The sequence below is a fragment of the Hemicordylus capensis genome, chromosome 15 (genome assembly GCF_027244095.1).
Source record: "Hemicordylus capensis ecotype Gifberg chromosome 15, rHemCap1.1.pri, whole genome shotgun sequence".
NCBI classification, from domain to species: Eukaryota; Metazoa; Chordata; class Lepidosauria; order Squamata; family Cordylidae; genus Hemicordylus; species Hemicordylus capensis.
In genome coordinates, this window is record NC_069671.1 from 2,306,223 (window position 1) to 2,314,911 (window position 8,689).

An 8,689-nucleotide genomic window follows, 5' to 3' on the forward strand; every position below is an offset into this window, starting at 1 on the left:
TCCTCCCAGAAGCCTAGAAAGGTTGCCGGGTGATCCGCAGCAGCCGCCCCCGCCGCGGAGGTGAGCCCAGCGTGGGAGGGGGCGGGAGGGAGGCGGCGCTGCAGAGCCTGGGTCACTCCGGGCCTATTCCTGGCTGGTTCCTACGTGCTCCGGGGCAGACTCACAACTTGCATCTGGGAAGCACCGGAGAGGGAGAGGGAGGGGGCGAGGGCACCGACCCAGAGCCAGGCTAGGAGAGGGTGGAGGCTACTAGCCAAAGGAGTGTGTGGGCGGCAGCATCTCTTTCCTTCCTCGCCTGTCTATTGATCTGTCTTTCTTTCTTGCCTTCCTTCTACATATCCATCCAGCTGATTGCTGAGATACAGTCAGCTAGAGAGACAGATACCTACCTACCTACCTACCCACCCAGGGGTGTCGCTATAATTGAGCAGATGGGTTCAAAGAACACGCGGGGGGGGCAGCTCCTGAGGGCCCCCCAGCTCCACCCCTCCCTATTGTCTTCATTCTCTCCTTCATTCCGTGGGGATGTTGTTGGGGGAGAGGAGCGGACATGGCCCCCTCCTCTCTCCTAGCTACGCCCCTGCACCCACCCACCTACCCACCTCCTCACTGGCCATCTTCCCATCCATCTGTCTGCCCCCTTTCCTTCCTCCCATAGCAAGCCTGCCTGCCCGCTCCCCCCTCTTTCCACCCCTCCCCTCACGGTGATGGCCCAGAGTGGGAATGAAGACCTCTTTGGGCCTGTCGTCAAAGAGTTGTGGAGGGAGGCCAGCCAGGGGGGCACCTCTTAATTGCTAGCAAGAGAGAGGTGCTGGGGTTTAGATCTGGATGGGGACCCCCACCCACCGTCAGTCTGGAAGAGAAGTCCAAATCCGTAGCCGGCTTTGGGAACTTCTTGCTGGAAAGTGGCATATAAGTATTCTGGATGGATGGATGGATGTCCCAAGATAGAATTCAGTTGCCCAGTGGTGGAAGGAACTCGATTCAAAATCACATTTTGCTTTGCTATTTGCTTTTGCTTTTGCTATTGCGACTAATACATAGTAAAGGAAAGTACTTATGAGCAAAACCAGAGTCCTTTCAGCCTGTTCCTTCCTATCTGTTTCTTGAAATAAGTATTGTGGCTGCAGATGGGGGTGGGGTGGCTGCTAAGGTGGGGGGAGCACTTTTTAAGGAGGGACTGAAAGCAAGGGTACTTGCAATAGATTTTTTCTTTATATGATTGTTTCTATAGTCATCAGTTAAAGTGAAAAGAATTTTCTGCCATTCTTTGCAAAATGCTCTTTTTTGATGGCAGATATCTTTCAGATATGTTGACGACTGAAATCTTTTCCGAATGTTCACTGATTATTTGCTATCTGTATTTGACATCCTGCATGATTTCAGAGTTGCATAGTTGATCATTGTCAATATTTGCTAGTTGAATTTTCCTATTTGCTAGTTGACATGCAATGGTCTGTAGGATTTGTACATTTGATATAGAATAGTCTGGAGAATTTTCCTATTGGTTAGTTGACAAGCAATGGTCTGTAGGATTTGTACATTTGATATACAATAGTCTGGAGAATTTTCCTATTTGCTAGTTGACAAGGTGTTTAATATCGGACAGCAGGTAACTGATCAGATTTTAAAAAACAACAAACCATCAATCAAGAAATGCCAATTGGTCTAAAACACTTAAATCTTGAAGTAAATGTTCACACTTAATAATCTCAGTTTGTATTCTGCATTTTTGATTCTGAATTTAAAATTTCCAGTAAAAAACTGGAAATGTGAATGAATTATTCATATCTGCAAATATTCATTTCAGCTCTGTTTAAGATTAGGGGAAACAAATGTCTTTTTATTTGCATCTATCTGGTCTGAACAAAAACAGATTCACAGATCTGTACATACAAACGGATCAATCCATATATGGCAGGGATAAATCCTGTAGGCCGCTTGTGCATCTAAGTTGTGAACGGGACGACCACAAATCCCATTTTTAAAAGTTAGTCAGAAGCTGGAGGAGGCACCGAAGATGCTCTTTGCTCAGCATGGCCATTTAGTCCAAGGCTGACTCCAGGTGAAGGTACACAGAAGCACCAGAAGCTGCCTTATGGCGCCTGCACTGACTGGCAGCAGTGCTCCAAGGAAGGCAGGAGCCTCTCCCAGCCCTACCCGGAGATGCTGCCAGGGAGTGAAGCTGAGACCTTCTGCATGCAAACCAGATGCTGGGCCACTGAGCTACAGATAAACCTGGTGAACATATAGCTGCCAACGTGAGTCAGATGACTCGTGGTCCATCTAGCTCAATAATACTGTCTACACTGACTGGCAGCATCTCTCCAAGGTTGCAGTCAGGAGCCTCTCCCAGCCCTACGGAAGATGCTGCCAGGCAGTGAACCTAGGACCTTCTGCATGTAAGCATGCCGATGCTCTTCCACTGAGCAATGCCCCATCTTCTCCTAAGGGGAATCTCTTACAGTGCTCACAAGCAGTCTCCCATCCAAGTGCAAACCAGGGAGGACTCTGCTTAGCAAAGGGGACAATTCATGCTCGCTACCCCAAGACCATTCCTCCTCCCCAAGACAGCCAGCCAGCTTGGGGACCTGCCGACAGAAGCCCACGTTCTTGACGCCTGCCTCTGGATGCTTGCCCAGATATTATTTTGCAGTGTTTCCTCCTCTTGCAGGGCAAGCTGCCAAAGGCCTCTTTTTAATCTGCCTGCTCATCGGCAGGGCAGTTCCCAAAGGCAAAGGCTCTCTCTGCCCCCTGGTCTGTCAAGTGCTTGGAGGAGTCTGTTTCTCAGGGGAGCTCTTCTGCTTCTCCGAAAGAGAGAGAGGCTGGAACATGAGAGGGCATTTTTCCCTCTTAAAGACGCAGCAGCGCCCTTCTGCTGACAGCTGGCTGAGAAGTGGCGTCCGGCAGCCAGGCAATCGGCACAGATTTGCCCAAGAGCTGCTGCTGAGCATCCCGGCTTAGCCAAAACGCATTGGCCTGCCTCAGCACATCTGGGGATCTGGCCCCCGGGTGAACAGGAGAGGAGAAAATGCTGAAGTGAGCTCTGACCCTGTCAATGATGACGGGGAAGTGCTGGAAGAGGCAATATGACTGAGCCTCTTGGCAGGATGTGGGGGGGGGGAGGGAGATCAGGGTGACATTGCAAGGAGTCTGGCACCGGGGGGGGGGGGCCTCCAGGAACCCTTTGGGGGCACTGGAATGAAGTAGACCCCTAAAGGGGGCTCCTGGGGGCTCTGGCAGGGGGGTGGGGGGTGGGAGGGAGGATGGTGCTCTTTTTTTCTTTCCCGCCTGCTTGAAACCTTCCCTCCAACTGTGTGATATTTCCAGGCCTTTTCTGCAAGGGGTGGGAAGAACACGGCCTTCTGCTGAGTCAGACCCTTGGTTCGTCTAGCTCAGTATTCCCTACACGGACTGGCAGCGGCTCTCCAGGGTCCCAGGCAGGCAGGAGTCTCTCCCAGCCCTACCTAGAGACGCTGCCAGGGATTGAACTGGGGACCTTCTGCGTGCAAAGCAGATGCTCTGCCATCGAGCTTGCAGCCCCGTCCCCCCAGGGGAATCGCTGCCAGCAGGCAATGCTCACATGCAGTCTCCAGGGTTCCCTTTAAGACATGCCCATGTGCGCGCACACACAGGTTTTTTAAGGTCCACTCAGTCAATTTTAGAACCTGCTCGGGTTGAATCAGGAAGGCCCTACTCTGAATGCAGGTGCGCGCACACTGCCTTGATCCTGCCGCCCAGAACAAAATTCATTCCGCACACAGAGGGGGAAAATTAGAGAGAACCCGGGTCGTCAGGCTCCCATCCAAATGCAAATCTAGGCAAACCCTGCTTAGCAAAGGGGGCCATCCATGCCGGCTACTGCAAGACCAGCCCTCCTCCGGAGAGGCTCTTGGAGGGGGGAAGTGGAGGGTGTCCTCCCCTCTCCCTGCAGTGCAGGCAGGGGAGCGGTTCCTTTTGTCTTCTCACCCTGAAGGCGCGCACACACACACACACACACACACACACACCCCTAATGCCTCCCTGCAGGATATTATAAGCTTTGAGGGGCTCACTCAGAACCTGCCAGGGTGAGCCCAGATCTGAGCCACCGAAGTGGGCGCTCCTTGAGGGGGACAATTGATGTCTGCAGAGCGGGGAGAGGAAGGGGCTGTCTTGTCCTCCTGCATCCCAGCACACACACACACACACCCCTGCAGCACCCTTCTGACCTCGCCTGACAGGTCATGTCTGGGCCATTGCCTGGACCATACCTGGTCCTGGCCGAGCCTGTGCCCCATCTGAGCCTTGCGCTAGGCATCCCAGGCAGTCAGGCTGCCTGCCTCTAGGAACCTAGGAAGCGGCCATCTACTGAGTCAGACCCTTGGTCTATCTAGCTCAGGAATGTCTTCCCAGACTGGCAGTGGCTTCTCCCAGGTTGCAGGCAGGAGTCTCTCTCCCAGCCCTGTCTTGGAGATGCTGCCAGGGAGGGGACTGGGAACCTTCTGCTCTTCCCAGAGTGGCGGCTCCATCCCCGAAGGGGAATCTCTTCCAGTGCTCACACTTCTAGTCTCCCTTTCGTATGCAACCAGGGCAGATCCTGCTTAGCTAAGGGGACCAGTCATGCTGGCTTCCACCAGACCAGCTCTCCTCTCCCTACTATGGTCTGCCTGCCTGCCTGCCTGCCCGCCCACCAATTGGCTGCCCGTGTCCTCTAGCCTGCTGGCTCTTCCTAAAACCTCCCTGCCCATCCTGCAGCCTGCCTGCTTTCCCCCCTCACCTGCTGTCCCTCTCACCTGCCTGTTCCTCCTGGATTGCAGCTTCCCTTCCAGCCCGCCTGCCTTCTCTTCCTCTCACCTCTTTGCCCCTCCTGCAGCCAGCCTGCCTCCCTGCTCTTGCCTGCTGTCCCTATAGCCGGCCAGTTCCTCCCATATCTGGTGGTGCTTGAGGATCCCAAGAAGTGGAGGGCTGTGGGTCTCCCTAGTAGGGAATTGGGGGGGAGGGGGTTGCCTCCTAACCTGTGTTCCCTCTAACAGGGATTCCCAGCTGTTGTGGACGACAACTCCCAGAATCCCCAGCTGCAATGGCTTTTACTTGGGGATTCTGGGTGTTGTAGTCAACAACATCTGGGAATCCTTGTTAGAGGGAACACTGCCCCAACTGACTAAATCAGTTAAGCAGTATTTCCTACCCCCCCCCCCCCACCGGTCAGTTGCCAAACCAGACTTGCCACATTGGAAAGCTTTGGGGATGAGAAATGGGGCTCAGCACAGCCTGTGGATGTCCGCAGGACACTCCAGGACTCACCTCATTGCCCAGTGACTATGCCATCACCAACTCCTTGTTGTGCTCATGGCCTCAGAGCATGTGCAGAGATCCCTAATTCCACACCTCTCTCTCCGCTCACCTGGAGCGGATTATGGACCCCTTTCCAGATTCTTCTGCCCACTCGGGAGCGAATCTACTGCAAAACTAGCTCTGCAAACACTCCCCATATTGAAATTCTGCTTCTGCCTATCCTCAGTCTTGCACTGTGTGGCTGTGGCTTCATGGTCATAAGTTCTCCTTCCTGCCAATTGACACATATTGCATCTGTCTGGGTGCCCCTACCCACCCTTTCCTTCTGCGGAATAAAATAGCTGAGAAACCGGGGCGTGAAAGCTGCAGCAATACCAAAGGAAGTGTAAATTGAATAGTGCTGCAAGAACTGACCCCCTCTGAAGCACAGGTCCAGGTTGTGCTGGAGAGGGCCAGGATTCTCAGAGATGCTGATTGCATTCGCATTTGGTGGCTTCTTTGGGAGGGGAGGCAGAAACGGGATCTGCTGCTGGCACCTCGTAATTGCTTCACATCCAGATCAACTAAGCTGATTCCATAAAATCAATGGGGTTTGAAGAAGCTTTTCCAGTGGGATCAGCAGCAAAGGTTTCCAGCTGGCAAATCCTTCTGGGTGCTCAACACTCATTGGAAGGGTTGTTTTTGAATCTTTCTCAGATCCAGATTTAGAGTGATTCAAATTTACGGTGTATGGTAATGATTCAATAAAACGAATCAAGTTTGAAGCTGAAACCCTACCCATGACAAACTGTTCTTTTCGACTTCTCCAAGACAGGGCTGAGAGAGACTCCTGCCTGCGACCTTGGAGAAGCCGCTGCCAGTCTGGGTAGACAAGACTGAGCTCAAAAGAACATAAGAACAGCCTTGCTGCTGGATCAGGCCCAAGAAGGTCCATCTAGTCCAGCATCCTGTTTCACACAGTGGCCCACCAGATGCCACTGGAAGCCACAGGCAGGAGTTGAAAGGGGCATGCCCTCTCTCCTGCTGTGACTCCCCTGCAACTGGAACTCAGAGGCATCCTGCTTTTGAGGCTGGAGGTGGCCTGTAGCCCTCCGACTAGTAGCTGTTGATAGACCTCCATGCAGTTATCCAAACCCTTCGATGGACCAAGGCTCTGACTCAGTATATGGCAGCTCCCTAGGTACCCTCTGATGGCTGTGGCATCACTGCTTGCATTTCCGGCTGACCCAGCCTTACTGCTCTTGCTGATACTGCCTGGGTGTAGTCAGGGTGTAGTCTGCAAGGAACCCCTCCCTGCAAAGAGAGCAGGACCCTGGGGGTGATGGGATGGGAGTTGTAATTCAGCAACAGCCGTAGAATCACGTTTGCCCACACATCATCCTGGGGTCTGGGATCACGACAGCATGAAGCGCATAGCCAATGCAATGCCTGCTGGGATTCAGGGCCAGATTAAGCTAGTGAGGGGCCTGTAGCATATGTTATAAAGGGGCCCTAAATTTTTAAAAATGCACATAAATATTAAAACATAAATTATTTACTTGCATAGTAAAGTAATTCAATTTTTTCATTTGCTATATTTGGGAGTATGGGAGACCAAGCCACAAACTCACACTTACTACAACAACAGTGAACATATGCTGTTTTTCAACCAAAATTCTCAAAGTGCTTTACATAAAAAAATAAAGAGTGGCTGGATTATTCTCTGTCTCCAAAGGGCTCACACTTTAAAAAGAAAAATGTGGTCGGCAGCAGCAACAGCCACTGGACAGATGCTGTGCTGGGCCTTCTCTTAAAAGGCACATTTAGCAGGAAAGGGTTATTTTATCTAACATGCACCAAATAAAACAGGAAAAGTTTTAACTTTAATCCCCAGTTGAAAGCCAGGCATGCGGTGCCCTCGAAAACGCGGAGCCCCTAGCAAATGCTACATTTGCTACTACATTAATCCGCCATAGCTGGGATTTTAAAGTCATAGGAATGGCCAAATCAAATGTCTAGTACTGCGTAGCTCTGCGAGTGGACCCGGAGAAATGATACAAACCCAGTTTTAAAGGCCAGCTGTTGCCTGACTGGCTATGTTTGGGTTGCCGCCCACCAGAGCTTCCTCTTCCCTGCTGTGCTGGGCTCCCAGTGGGGGAACCATGCTGACTGTATAAAATATATGCAGGTTGCAGAATTCAGTGTTTCTTATTGCAAAATGTTGATTGCCCTGATGCAGAATTTGAACTCTCCAAGCACAGGGTGAACCTGACCCAGGTCCCAGCTGCTGGACACGGTGTTGTGGGATGCAGGCTGCTGTCTCTCGTTTCAGAAAGTTGCCACCAGTTCAACAACATAGGAACCTAGGAAGCTGCCATATACTGAGTCAGGCCCTTGGTCTATCTAGCTTAGTATTGTTTACACAAACTGGCAGCGGCTCCTCCAAGGTTGCAGGCAGGAATCGCTCTCAGCCCTATTTATTTGTTTATTATTTCTTGTTTACACAGTCAGACAGGTGTCATTGACTGGTTTATTTTATCCAGACATCGAGTCCTTCCCAAGGACCTGGGATGGCTGAATTTTATTATCAATATTGTTGCTATTGTTATCAACACAAATATTGTCACAAAATGTAGGCTGTTCCCAGTAAAGTTGCCTTTTGCAATTGGCTGATGGTGATTTCTGTGCCCCCTATGGTGTTGAGGTGCTCTTCAAGGTGTTTTGGAATTGCACCCAGGGCGCCAATTACTACTGGGATTATTTGGGTCTTCTTCTGCCACAGCCTTTCAGTTTCAATTTGTAGATCTTTGTGTTGTTGTTGTTGTTGTTATTCAATTTCTATACCTCTCTTCCAAAAATGGCTCAGGGCGGTTTACACAGAGAAATAACAAACAAATAAGATGGCTCCCTGTCCCCAGAGGGCTCACAATCTAAAAAGAAACATAAGACAGACACCAGCAACAGTCACTGGAGGGATGCTGTGCTGGGGGTGGAGAGGGCCAGTTACCCTCCCCCTGCTAAATAAAAGAGAATCACCACGTTAAAAAGGTGCCTCTTTGCCAAGTTAGCAGGGGTTGGAGATGTTGCCAGGGAGGGAACTTCAGTGCTTGCACATGTGGTCTCCCATTCAAATGCAACCAGGGCAGACCTTGCTTAGCTAAGGAGACAAGTCATGCTTTGCTGCCACCAGACCTGCTCTCCCCTGGTCACAATGCATTGAGTGTAAGAATGCCTGGCCCTGGGGCTTTTGGCTCCCTAGGTGAAGTTTGACTTTGGTGGGCCCCCCTCCCCAGCCCCAGGCCGTGCCCCCCCCGTTTTAACTTGATCCACACAGGCTACTCAGTTGTGGCTTCAGATGACCAGCTTGCCCAGATGACTGGCGGAAGCCTAGCTTGCATTGGCTTGAGGATCCAGTGGGAGAGAGTTCCCAGTC